The following is a 14,155-nucleotide window of genomic DNA, read 5'->3' on the forward strand; positions in this document are numbered from 1 at the left end:
AGAGTAGCAAGCTAGGGAAGAAATGCAAAGACAGGCATGACAGCACCAGAGGACCAGCTAGAGTCATATCCTTTGCTGTGGCATTTGGAGTGTTTATCTGCAGGACAGGACTGTGTTTATTAAGGGCAGGACAAGCAATAAGCATGATTCAGAGTAGCAACAGCTTGGAAGAGAGCCTTAGCTGTGTGGATAGAGACAGAAAGGCTTTGTGTCAGGAATTATTTATAGAGCAAACCTTGCAAGGCTCAGACATAACCTGAATAAGGATACAGAGAGAGGTCTGGACCAAAGATGTGCCCCCAGTTGTAGGCATAAGTGAACACTGGCCTAAACAGCAACTGAAGAGCTGCATGATGAAGTGGTCTGGTTTAGGCGAACTTGAGCTTGAATTGACAGCAAGGCTTATCTGAGCAGGCCTCAGAGAGGTGGGCAAGCCTGTGTTTGGAAAGAAGGTCTGCTATTCTTCTTACCCAGTTTTAAGTGTCTGCAGTGCAGTCACCAGCATCAGAGCCTGGTGAGGTAGAGGAGGGAAACAGGTTTTTCCTGGGTGCCATTCATCTGACCTGCTTTAGATACATCCTATAGGATTCACTGTAAAAGGAGTCTAGACGATGTTGCAGATGGACACACCTATACTGTACCCTTTTATTTTTGGTCAGGTTGATCTCACCTTGAGAGAATAATCTGAATAGAGCACTGGGTCTTTAAGTTGCTCAGCAGCTGAGTTTATGTTTGCGGTTGGGATTAGGAAGGAAGGAAGGGGGGAAGATGCTGCAACTGAAATTGTATGCAAGTTGCATACAAATTGAAAATGTTCAGCTAAACTGGAAAAATCATCCTGCTACAAGATGTGGACAAGCTATATTTGAAAGCTAATGTTCTTATTTAGCTAAGTTAATGATAGCCAAATGTAATTCTTAGGGCTGGGTAAGGAGCAAGTGGAGTCACAGCTGCAGCAGCACAGCAACTCTGAAATGGGGCCCCTGAGACCAAGGCACTAACTCTGCCAGTGCCTGGGCACGGGGTCCTGATGCACCTTATGCATCAATACCTTGTTGGGGTACCTAGCCTCAGTGATACCCCCTTCCCAGGGAAATCTGGAGCACAGTGCTGGGTTTGGGGAAGGGCTCCATCACCCCTGCCTTCTGCACTGAGGCTGACCTTCCCCTTTGGGAGACCTGCGGGAAGAGCCCCAAAGCTCTTGTGAATTACACAGAGTTGGAGGTGGGGTTCAGGCTTTCCTGTGATGTCCTGGTCAGCACAACCTTCCTTCCAAGTCAATAAGTCAATATCTAATTATGGGTGAGACTTGCTAGCATGGTCTGCTGCTTTGGGCAACACCTGGCACTGCAGTCTGGCTGTCGCTCCCGTATATCCAGTCAGCATCCATTTTTGCCTTTGTGTTACATTTGAGTATGTGTGAATCTGCCTCAACAAGCTAAAATGGAAGTGATGCATTTTTGATACTATTTTTTCCAAATCATTGTGAAGAGCTTACAGTAACATCCTGTACAAGCACTTCTCAGTTGGTGCTCACAGCCTGAAATTTTTGGTAAGCTGTACCAAAATTAATCAAATCCTAAAGTGAAGAAAGCTCTGTGTTAAAATGAAGTTCAGACTGTAAGGATACATCAGGGAGATAAAGGTGGCACAAAAAGGAAAATACTGCAGTGGTGTAATAATTATATTCAAGCACATGATTATTTATAAATACAGGATGCTCGGAGATGTGGTTACACTTAGTCAAATATGTAATTTCAAGTATACAAGTTTAAAAAAAAGAATTAAATACTGCTTTTCAGTAATTACATAGGAGGAATCTATTTAAAAAAAATAACCCGTAGCTTTAACGCCAAATATTAGAAAGCCTCAAACACAACCGACAGAAGCTTGGGCTCTTTGAGAGGCTTCATTGTGAGTTGTTTCAACTGAGATTTTTTGTATTTAGACTGTTTCGTGTTTTTAAAACCACTCAAATTTAGTTTCCTGGATTCAGAATGCCCGGTTATGAGATCCTAGGAATTTGTTCTCTGCATTTTTTTACACTTACATAATTTATACATTTTCTCAGCCTTTTATTCTACTATATATTTCTTTTTTTCCTTTAAATTGTATAAATTCAGTTGAAGGGCATTACTAACACTACACATTAAGAGCATTAATTAGTGTTTTTCAATATCAAAACCAAAGTTATTAGAACCTTAATGAACAAAAAATAGTATAATGGGATCTCTTCCATTCTCCACTAGAGCGTCAATAATTTAATATAAAGAGGGGCATTCTAGAATGTCCAAGAGAAAGAGAAGATTAAAGAGTGTTTGGAGCTGCAATTTCTGAAGAGTCATGCAACCATAAAAATAAAGGGGAAAAAAAAGGAGAGAAGCATCTGCATTTCAGTTCCAGCAGAAAAAGTGACCTTAAGAGACCTTGAAAACTGTTTTCTTTAGCAGCAGGCTGTATTGGTCACATCTCAGCTTCATCTATAGAAAATGTTACATCTTGAGTTCAGAGCTATGCCAAGTGCATTTTATGCATTTCAAAGTTATATATTACAAAGTTTTGGAGGTTTTTGGTGGTGGTGATGGTTTTCCTCATTGGGGTAATCGTTTGAAGCATAGACATCTTTCTCTTACTGATTTTAAATGTGACTTTTCTTCCTGTAAATCAGCTTGGGACAGGGAGGTGTTTTCTGGAAATGATCCTCTGTCACTCCTCTGCTCTGTGTGAGGCAGTTAGGGAAGTGCTGTCATTAGCAGGCGTGATGTGAGCTGTGGCTGAAAAGACCTCTTTGCTCTAACAGTTTGCATACCTGTGTTTCTGAGCAGGAGAAAGAAGACAAACACTGTAAAGTCTGGATTTAGGGAGGTAGGAACCTTTGTAGGATATTAGTAGCTTGACAAATGCCATTCAGGCTTTTAATTTCATAATTTAGGGATACCATGTCATCTACTTAAAATCTGCAAAAAGTAGTCACTTAGAAGTGAGGAAAGGAGGGGTTTAAAATATTTTACATTGGGCACATAAGCAGGTTTGTTCTCCTCAAGTATACACGTTTCCTTAGAATGCAATAACCTTCATGTTAACCCAAAATAAATATTCTGCCAATAGCAAAGCTGAGAAGGAATGCAGATTTACCTTCAAGGGAGATGATTGCTTCTAACAAACTAACTGGTCATTATGACAAGATTTATTTCATCTAACTTTAGCTATGTGAAAGATGAGTATCTGATTTAAATGTGCCCAAAAGAGGTTTTTTTTTCTCAGCTACGCTGACTGATCCATAAGTCAGATTTCCCTCACTTAGAATCCTGCAGTGCCCTGGACCTTACATCCTCCCAACTAAAGCACCACTGCCAATAAATTAAGACAAGTGGACTCCCTCTGTAACTGGAGGAAAGAGTATGCACTTCAGAAGACCTTCATTGCAGGAGAGGCACTTGGGTGGGTCAGCATGAATATCCCTCTGGGGTGCCTGGGTCTCCCTCTAACATTAGAGGGAACCTAGTCAAATTGCAGGGAAGGGTGCTTCCCTTTTAGATAGCTACTGATAGCTGGGAAGAATCGCTCTGTTCATCAAGGTTTGGGAAGCTGCTGCTTCTATACCTTGTTCAGTGGACAGACAATTAAATCACCTTAAAGCAAGCTTTGCCCATAAGTTGTACTTGTTAGACTACTCCAAGACCTTCCAATTATCCGTACTGGTCATGGAATGAAAGGCAAAATAACTCATCCCACATGCAGGAGTCTCATATAATTATACATCACAGTTCTTTATAGGGAAGCTCATGGCCCACATTTGTTTACACTTCGTTTTGTTTTTCTTTTCAAGTTCTTGCAGGTAAAGGTAGGTGGTTGCTTCAGTGGGCCTAAAATGACCAACATATCAAAACAAAGGTTAAGCTGTGGTAAGGTGGATATACCTTACACCAGTTAATTCAGAGCAGGCAGTCTGTTTCTTTTCTTTTTTTCATTAACCAAGCGCATAAGAAATTCCTAAGTTCTTCAGCAGCATTTCACTTGCCTTTTTGGTAACTGATGACCCTGATGAAGGTCACAACGAAAGTACCCACAAGTCAGCAAAGTGGGATATTCACATGCTGGCAGTAGCACTTGGTCTGCATTGCACGTCTTGAGAAAATTGGTGTTTATAGTGAATGGTGTAAACAGCAGATACTTCTTTACATAGGGGAGGAATAGAAGTCCCTGCATAGCACGTGTGCAGTGTGGCTGAATTAATTGTCCTGTTCAAGTGCAGTGCGTTTTATGCCTACGGTTTTGCTGATAAATCTCGATGGTCATTAGCACAAAATCACTTTTTTTCCCATGACATAAAAAGGATAATTTATTCAGATCTGAGGTTGCATTTCCGGTCCCTTTGATGGCTCTGACAAACCCCCATCACCTTTCCTATTTAAACAATAGAACAATGAGTTTGCACATTTGGGAAAAAAAAAAAAAAAGAGAAATTAATTCCAAAGAGTAAGGCTTAAAATACAGCTTTGAAATACAGTTTTCCCATGATTTCTGGTGCAGAGGGATTTTTGAATTCGGTGTAGGCAGCACAATAGCAACAAGCAGTACACTGGAACTGAGCAGTGGGTTGCCATGCTGAGGTGCTGCAGACTAGCCTGCAAATGCTTTCTGAGGTCTAAAAAAAAAAGCAGTCCAATAATCGAGGGCTGTTGTTCCACTGGCACCAAAATCACCCTGCTGACTACAGTTCAAATACTGCGTGTGTAAGATGGTTTATACCATGCTCAAATTTGGAGTGCCCTAATTTAGTACAACTCGAGCTGGGAAGGGGTCAATTTGCGATTGTTGATATTAGGCATTTTCTTTGATGATTATAGTCTCCGTGTGTGACCTTAGGTCAAAATACCAAAAGTTGTGAACTAGAAAACTAGGAAGCAAACAAATGCAAACTTCTGTAACAAAAACCTGAATGATGGAAAATACAACCTGAAAAAAGGAAAATGAATCAGACTGGCTTTTGAAAATATTTGAAAGAAAGAGCCATTTCCCCATGCAAGTAAGGTTTAATGTCAATGTGCCCAGCTGTGTGAGAAGCACTGCTGAGTGCGAGTGACTAATACCTTTGCCAGCACAGGAACTGCGATGTCTAATTTATTGCTGGGCGGGCTGTCTGGGTAGTTCAGCCCTGCAGCCTTTTATTCTGCCAGATGCTGATCACCTCTTAAGAGGTGCTGAGACTTCTCATTTGTCACTGGATGCTTGATGCCTTTCAGAAAGCGATCAGCACCTTGGGGGGGGTCAGCCCACGAGTACTGAAAAGTAAAGGTTATCCATCCTCTTGCATACAGAGACAGCTAACACAAAGCCAGGGCCCTTGAAAGAGCTACTGTGTGACCTCTGGTGTGAACAACCTAGAGGAGACATCACTCAGTCTGCTGACTCTGCTCATTAGCTGCTGGAGCAAAGATTCACTGTAAATAAATAGTCCTTTTAGCTTTTTAGCTTCTCCTACTCCATCATTTCAAAGCTAGAAAATATTTTCCTGGAAGTGGTGCAGTTGAAATGAACTGAGTGCCACTAGCTTGATGGCCTGCCTGGGCAGCCTCAGGCATGGGGCAATGCCCACCTGCGCTCCAAGGTTTTCCCCCACACTTCACCCTCCTGCCTGGCTGCTCCTGCCTGCATGCATAGGTTTGTGCTGGGATCATGGCCCTGGCATAGCTGGGGCAGCTCCCAGTGCTGGCACTACCTGACCTGCCTCAGACTTCACTTCTTTTGCTGGGGCTCCCAGGGGCTTTCTGAGGAGGGGTCTTTTCCCTGCCTGAGAGCCCCAGCTTCTATGTAGCAGCAACTCTGTTGCAACACATCACCTGAGGCAGGAGTAGACTGGTTTGTCTCCCCATCTCCATTAGAAACTACACCAGCAGCTTGTGTTATGATTATTAAACAAGTCAAGTGCAGCTTTCAGGAAAAACAAACACCGGATATTGCTGTTCCTTTGCTGTTTGTAGGGAAATATTTCTTTTAAGTGAGAAAACAAACAGGTATATTTACTAATTTTTTCCTTATTTTAGCAAATGTTTCTTCCAGAGGTTCTACAGCTTTTAGCATCATCCAGGGGGAAAAATACAGGGTTCCTTGAAAAAAATGCTGACAAAGTAGTAGTTTATTTTCCTGTTTCTTTGCCCTTTCCTTGCACTCTAAGCTTCAAACAGTGGTTGAATCTAGGAATTATTTTAATAGGTCAAGAGGGACACAGGGCTGGATGCTGTCCCTCTGCCACCAACGCCTCCAGCAAAGCCAGCTCCTCCTCCTGGGTGCCACCACATGCAGCACATCTGCATGGGTTTGGCCATACTGCAGCACTGTGGCTGGCACATTGGTGCCAGGTGACTATATGGTATTAGCTTCTTCTAGGGAAGGGTCGTTGCCATCCAGAATTTCATAGGATTTGGAAAAGGACTGAATATTTAAAGGCTGGAAGGGATTTCCAGAGCAAGGAAGAAAAGCCAGTACCTGTGTCCTGTTAGACACATCGCCAGTTGTAAGATCCACAACTGGTAGTGAGCAAGTTGTATGATTTCACTTAAAATCATTTGTATTACACAAGTGTCTAAATCAGCACCAGTCACTGAGTGGGTTGTGGTGAAGGATTGAACTGAAAGCAAGTTTTGCCTGGTTTCGCCATGTGAGTTGCCCCGCAGTTGCAGAGGAGGACTCAAACTTTTTGCAGCCTCCCAGTCACTTCAGTGTGCTCTCAGCTCTGCTGCTTTTGGCAAACATGCTGCTGAGCCCTTCTTTTAAAAAAGTAAGTTCAAAGTTTTGGTCTGGATGTGCAGGCTGAGATCAGAGACCTGTTCTATTTAGGCTTCATAAAAACAGGATTATATTCAGCCTGTCTTAGAAAGTGCTTCTGACTTGACAAACTGAAAGGGAAATGGCTGTAATGAGAAATGTCTTGCTAAAACTCATGCAAAAGATCAAATACTGGGCTAGAAATGCTAGGCGGATATCCCCGTTCTTGCCATCACTAGTTCAAGTAGACCTGTTTCAAACTGGGTAGGAGGTGTATTTATTCATACCAGTGGCTGCTGCTTCTCAAGACGTATGCTCACAAAATTACACTGCTAAATTAAATATACTTTGGAGGAATTGCTGGCCCCTGGCTGAGCAACACTTCAGCCATGGAACAGCTCTAGCAGCAGGTGCTCATGCTGGGTGATTAACATCACCTTCCTTACATTCTGTAAAGCTAAGAGCATGTGAGGACCTACTGAAGGGTCAGATAGCACCATTGACTTCTAGTCCACATTTGCCCTTGATTTCAACAGAGAATTATGCCGAAAAGTAATCACTGTGGTTTGGCTCTGGCTTTTTAGAATAAAGATGCATGTATTTTTCAAACTATAAGAGGTTAATTCAATATTCTAATCCCTCTTTTCTGCCTGAGAGCAAATCACTGCATTTTACCTAGTCATTCCCACATCAAGATCTTGACTTTTGGTTGAATGATGAATTATACTGCTATAGTATACATGCTAGCTGAGTGCCTCTCACTTCAGCTGGAGTTAAACCATGGGAATCCTCCTTTCCAGCCCCTTGCTCTTCTGAGTGAATGTGGTTTGTCCAAAAGTATCATAGTTATTTTAGCTCCTTGCATATGTGATAGATTCTGGCTGCTCTGCACCTTCCACTTTATTAATCAAAATCAGCTCCCTGTGAAGGAGGATTAGGTCTAGAATTTGCTTTGTCTATGTTGTCCATTAGGTCTGCCAGAAAAAAAGTGCTGCTGTAACTCAAGAAACTTAACGCTGGAGACTGATACACTGGATCTCTGGGCAAGCACTTAGAATTTTGTACTTAGGAGTTCTGTTGTGGTTTAACCCATTGGATTTTTAATATGGGAATTCAAAGTCCTTAATACTAGTCAATCTCTTTCAAGACTATTTTGCAGTGAGCTGATCCAAATGGCTTCACCTCAGCCTGAAGCCTTTTTGGACAGTACGAGGATATAGTGCGATGTACCAGTAAGACAGGCAGAGGGACAAAGGTAAGGTCCTTAGAATGAAGAGGAGAGAAACAAGGAATTATGCTGTGAAGGTTACATATGGTCTTAAACCCCACATGTTTTAACCCCACAGACTGAGGGTAATCAGAAGTGATGCTGAGACAGTAACTGAGCAGCTTGAATGAAAAAAAAGATGAAAAATCAGGACTTGGGGGTTGCCTGTACTAAGAAGGTGATTTTTTTTCTGTGATTCATAATAATAGGGATTGGGTTTGCTTAGCAAAGGTTTAGCTGCCCTCTAGTAGTGCAACATGGGTTGTTGCTTGCTGCACTATCCAGGCTGCCTTGACAGAGCTTCCCCTAAGTAAACTCTCCTCATGGCCGTGACATTGAACAATTATGAGAAAAAGCTGTGTGCACCACCAAAATGATGTGCTTCCATCCACTTCATCAGCTCAGGTAAGGACAAGTTGTATTTCTGAACCAGACAGAAGTGTCTGCAGAGAGCAGAGCAGGCAAGCAGCCCCAAGCAGAGGAGCCCCAACATGCCATTTAATTGTCCCAAGGTAAGGCATTTTCTCGTGTCTCAAAGTAGGACAAATAAATAGTTTCTATGAAGAAAGTGTTTTGCTGCCCAGAGGTAGAAGGAGCACAGCTGTTGATAGAGCAACAGTAAAGGACTTGTAGCAAATCTGAGGCAGCTCACCATTGAGTGACAAGTGGCGATAATTTCTTCTGCTGCTGCCCTTTTTCCCACATTAGTGAAAGGGACAGGTCTGGTTCCAGGGCCATTACATCTTCATGTGGCCAGATTGTTCTTTTTTCTCACTTGGGTGCCAAACATGAAACATTAGTTTGATTCATTGTACAGCTTTTACCAGTTTGTTGTTTGTAGGTTTTATGTTTGGTCTGTTATAAAATTCTGTATGGGATGAGCATCAATAGGGCAAAAGTTATACTTGCCAGAGGCAGCAGCTGTTGTACTCAAAGAGGAAGAAAGGAAATCTTTTTGCAACGATTGCCAGTAACTTCTTCATGCTGTTTAGACAGGAGTGAAACAACAGCTGGTACAGACATGTGTTCCTCTCCCTCCCCATCCTGCATTATTAGCAACTGTTAGTGTAAGTCAAAATAATACTCATTTACTGGTAATAATTAATTTTATCTGAAAACAGGTAATTCCCTGCAGGTGTGAACACACTCTCAAAAGGAAAGATACAAATTAGACATTGTAATTTTATTGAAGTAAATAAGGTTTTAGGCTGTTTGGACTGAAATTTGTGCAGCGTCTGATGTTTATGGCTATAGCAATAAAAGAATCGTAATATTTTCATAAAATCTTTTGAATGGGAGGTAATACTCTTTCTGAAAAACTCATAACAACACTCTACATTAAGCAATTGCAGCATTGCAGTTGGTAGGAAATGAGACTGTCAGCATCTTCTCAGAGTGAGAGACAAAGACATCACCAAACACACGTTGCTGCAATTGAGAAATCTTTCCGGTGAAGAGAAATAAAAGGCAATACCAAAGGGTTCCAGAGCTGGCCTGACTCAAGCAGTGTGCTATTGATGAGCTGTTCTTCCAGCCATCTGTCCTCTTACCTTCTTGCTCCTCAGAAAGGAGCAAGTCCAAAACAACTTTGCTTCCAACATTTCCACTCAGAATAATGTATCTTTGCTTCTATTATCTTCCTCAACTCAGGAAAGAGAGAGGAAATAAATCTGTGTCCTATCTTGGGTGCATGTTTTTTTTTTTCCCAGGTGAAGGAGTTTGCTTTACTCTTTGAGCTCTTCTGAATATGTTACTTAGCTCTTCCTGCCATTTCCCATGGTAGCAGCTGGGCAACATGTTTTCATACAGAAGAACTGTCTCCAGCAGGACAGGGAGGGCATTGCATCCCCTTCAGTAGAGTGAGTGTGCACCTGGATCTCACAACAGCTTCCCTACCAGAGCTCTGGCTGGAGGGTGGTACCAAGAGCTGCTTCTTGCAAGGATCAGCTGCTAAAGTGAAGCAGTTCTCCAGGCTGGAGGAAGCCTCTACATGAGTTCCTTCCAAGTCCCACAGAGATCCCTTGATCAGGAGTCATGGGATGGCCACCATGGTGCATTAATCAGCCTCAGGACTGATGAGTCCCTAGTGTGATACGTACATGAAACAAGGTAAATATAGTGTCAGATGCATTAGGACAGGCATTTGCAGTAGGCTTTGATGCTACCACATAAAGTCAGGGATTGAGCCCTTACCTGCAATCCCAAGGCTAAGCCTGGTCACTCATGTAGAGGGAAGAATAAGTCAGATGGAATCAGGTAAACACTTGGGACATTTTTTGGCAGAGAATGTGCTAAAAGCTGCCAAGGAGAAGTCACTGCATCCTTTGTTGGGGTTGCTAGTGAAAAGAGCATGCTGAGAGCCTTCCAGCCTTGCCACTCGCCAGCCCTGTGCTGTCAGGCTGCAGCTGGCCTGTGAGCCAACTCCACTCTGAGTCATTGCCCAGTCTGAGTCATCCCTTGTGGCTGTTCCTCCTCTCAAAGCCTAAGCGCAGCAGAAAACCCCAGACAAAAGTGTGTTCAGTAGAGTAAGCATGGTGCTTTAATCAGGAGCCATCGCACGCTCACTGCCTTTCTGAGGGATGCCAGTCCTGCTGCAGTGGTGAAGATCTTTCTGTCACCCACTAATTGCTCAGGGCATAATCAAGACCATTCCTTTCAATTACTGAAATTCCATTTTACACAGTTCCCAGTCACTGGTTCACCCAGGGGAGCAGGGATGGCTGGGACTGACGAAAAGCTTGTCATGTTCCCTGAGCAGCAGCAAAGACACAGTGTCAGTAAGACCCCAGACAAGTTGTGCTCACAGCTAGAGAAACTGGGGGAACATGGTACTATGGCACCAGCTGCCATAAAGCCAGGGCTTGGTAGTGTGGATTGGTTTCACTGAACATTGTTTGAAAATTAATGATAATGGTTAGTGAGATATAACCAGACAATGTCTGGATTACAAGAACAGAAGAAATTTAGACAACTGGGTAAGTTTGTGGCAATATCAGAACCCACCTTATCTCATAAAGGAAGCCAAGTTAGTAAATTTTTTCTTGGTAACCTTTCTGGGCATGAGTCATTCATCCAGCCTGGGATAAGTCAGAGACAGACTGGGTTTGAACAGAGCCCTGGCCAGCAGAGTCCCAGGAGACTCACTGCTATCATTACCCTGCTTCATGGAATATAGCACCATGCTCAGAGCAAGGATGATGCCCTGAACATGCAGAGTTGTCCACTGTTACCTACTCTCATTGAACCTCATATGGAGCTCCTCATCTGACCTGGGCTGACCTTCCGAGCAAGGCAATCCCGCCACAGTCCCCCTGCCCTAGTGCAGGAGCTGGCCCTTTCTTCTCTCCCAGGGGGTACAAGGAAGTCACCCATGTATTTGCCTCCTCCATGACCTGCTGAAGCATGGAAATTAGCTCTCTTATGATCTCTTCTGACTTCGCCTGCTTTAAAAAGCATGAAACTGTTAGTTTTATTTCCTTCACTGTCTTATATTCACCACCTGAGATTGTAGGCTGCATGGTGGCTAGGTGCATAACAGAAGTATGTAGGGTACAGGCTTGCACCTCCCAGGGTGGCAAAATCCCAACTGCAGCATTCCAGAGAGCCTTAAGCTCAAATCCTCCAAGTGGAGGGCAAAGGCTGACACCCATTTTCAAGGCATCAGGAAACTCTTCAGAGGTTGTTCTTGGCACATGAACAAGAGAAAACCAATGCAAGCTGTAAGTTAATCAAATGAGACCAAATGGTGCAAGGTTTTGCTGTCATGGGATGCTGAGGGAAGAAGAGCTGTGTGGGTTTGCCTCCATCCTGCCAGAAGGGCAGATACTATCAGCTGGACTGCAGGACTGTCAAGTCCTTACTTGAGTTAAACCAGACCAGAAAGCATTACTCTGATAACTAATAAAAAGGGAAAGACATAAGGGTACAAAGTCAGTCTCTTCTACCCCCCCTTGTACGTAATGCATTAAGAGCCCAAGAGTAGGAAGAGGAGAAATTCTGAAATGCCTGTGAAACAGCATCTCAGTCAGAAATGGACTCAGACTGAATATTCAGTCAGAGTATTGCTTTATGAAAAGAAGCTTGCCTAAGTTGCTATGGCTAACACATGGTTGGATGCTGGTTAGGAACAGTGCTGAAAATCACTGGCTACAGGCCACTAATATATCTGAACAGAGAAAATGCGGGTGAAACCAGAGCCTTGCTGAGATCAGGGAGACTTTCGCCACTTGATGTGCAGCGATGCACCAGTTGCCAAGCCTGAGTTCAGCCCAGGGTTATCAGCTCCAGGGCATCCATCTCAGTTTTGAGACAGTCACCACGTTTTGCTGTTTATGACTTTCTCTACAGATATGCTAACAGCCACTTGGGCTCGGGCTCCAGCTAGCTGGCTGTGGAGCTGCAGTTCTATCACATGTAAGAGGACTGCCCAACATAGCTCAGTTAAGACCCCTAGAAACATTGCTCAGTGTGCGAGGTTGCATGCAAAGCTAAAGTTTCATCCGCTGCACAGAAGGCAGTATTAGTGTGTTCAGTGCTGAAACACACATTTTCCTGTTTACTACCAGAGTGCCAGTTATAAATTCCCAGCAGAGAAAAGAGAGGATTTAGATCAGCACGACCACAGGTGCAAATGTATTTTAATGCCTCCAAACCAGCTTTTTATCCCAAGAGTGGTATCCGCTGGTATTTTAAAATTGTCTGGAGGCCTGCCAGAGCCAGCTTCCCACATCTCTAGAAATCCACTGTGAACAACGTTCTCTTGGTTTCCTCTACTTGAACTCCTTTCAAGTTTGCAACTAGTGAAAGGACAGGTTTTCTGTTCCTGCAGACATCTGAAACACAGATTTTCTGGTCAAACAGCAGAGATACTATTTTGGCAGAGGCAGATTTCCAAATCATTTGCAAGCTGGTTTCTTGCCAGGGAGGTGGGAGTCATTTGGGAAAAGTAGGCAAGTAGACTGGAAAGCAACTTGGCAAGTGCCTGTGATGCAGGAGCTGAGAGGAGAAGTACTCAAGTAGGATAACTCAGGTTCTGGGAGTGACACTGCAGGTCAGAGTGCCCAAATCCAGCTGTATCTCACCTGGCCATAAGCAATGCATATGCCATTAATGGATGGATGTGGGCTCACTAGGGTGTACTTTCTAGCATTCCTACCTCCTGTGTGGAATTGTAGGCTTCCAGCTTGGGTGCTGTGAATCACTGCCTGGAGGAGCTGATGTCTCCACTGACCCTGTTGGGGAGAGAGGCTTAGCACCCAGCTGAACACCATGGTGGTGGGAATATTCCAAACATTGTATCAGTTAAGGTCAGTCTGTTCTTTCCTGAATATGCAAAGGAGCTAATTTAATGAACTTCTTAAAACTGTGTCTTTTTCTTTTACATTTTTCACTTACAGCTCTAAAGACAAGTTCATTGGAAAGGGATTTATAACTTGTGGGAACCAGAACCAGAACCAGACCTGAATGTCTTCCTTTTCCAGGTGTTAGCACTAGGCACTTCTTGGTGTCTGCCTGCTGATTTTGCTCCCACAGTGGTCACAGTTTGTAGTGGGTAATGGCATACTCTTGACCAGCTCAGTGGCCATCAATGCATTTACTCAAGGAGTGTGGTACTACTTATGAGGAACCAGCAGGACCTGGCCCTGAATAAGTAGTAGATGTTTGTACTTCCTACATCACGTTACTCATGCAGGTACAGCAGTGTTGGGTTTGAGAGGAGAATTCTCTAGAAAAGCATGCCCTGAGAAATTAGACCAGTTCAAGTGGACCCAAGAGGTAGCAGAAGAGAGGATATGAGGCTTTATGGACTGTGCTTAGGTTTAAATGAGACCCTGTGGTGATTTGCATTTAAAAGGATTTTGTTAATTTGACAAGTGAATCCAGTACAAGCAGGCAGTTCCTCTCCTGTCAGCAAATGATCCTAAGGTTCAATGTGTGACATGTGTTAGCCTTTTTCTGTGATGAATTATCAGAGTGGTATCTACTTAAGGTCCGTTTCAGTGCATTTGGATATCTTACATGTCTTTACAATATTCTGCAATATTAGAATAACTCTGTCTCCCTAGAACATCCAACAGGCTGGGTTTGGGGACAGTTTTGCCAAGTACTATGAAAACAAAT

Source organism: Pezoporus wallicus, unplaced genomic scaffold, assembly GCF_028554395.1.
Source record: "Pezoporus wallicus isolate ANWC-B61680 ecotype Strahan unplaced genomic scaffold, APGP_CSIRO_Pwel_v1 contig_8042, whole genome shotgun sequence".
Lineage (NCBI taxonomy): Eukaryota > Metazoa > Chordata > Aves > Psittaciformes > Psittacidae > Pezoporus > Pezoporus wallicus.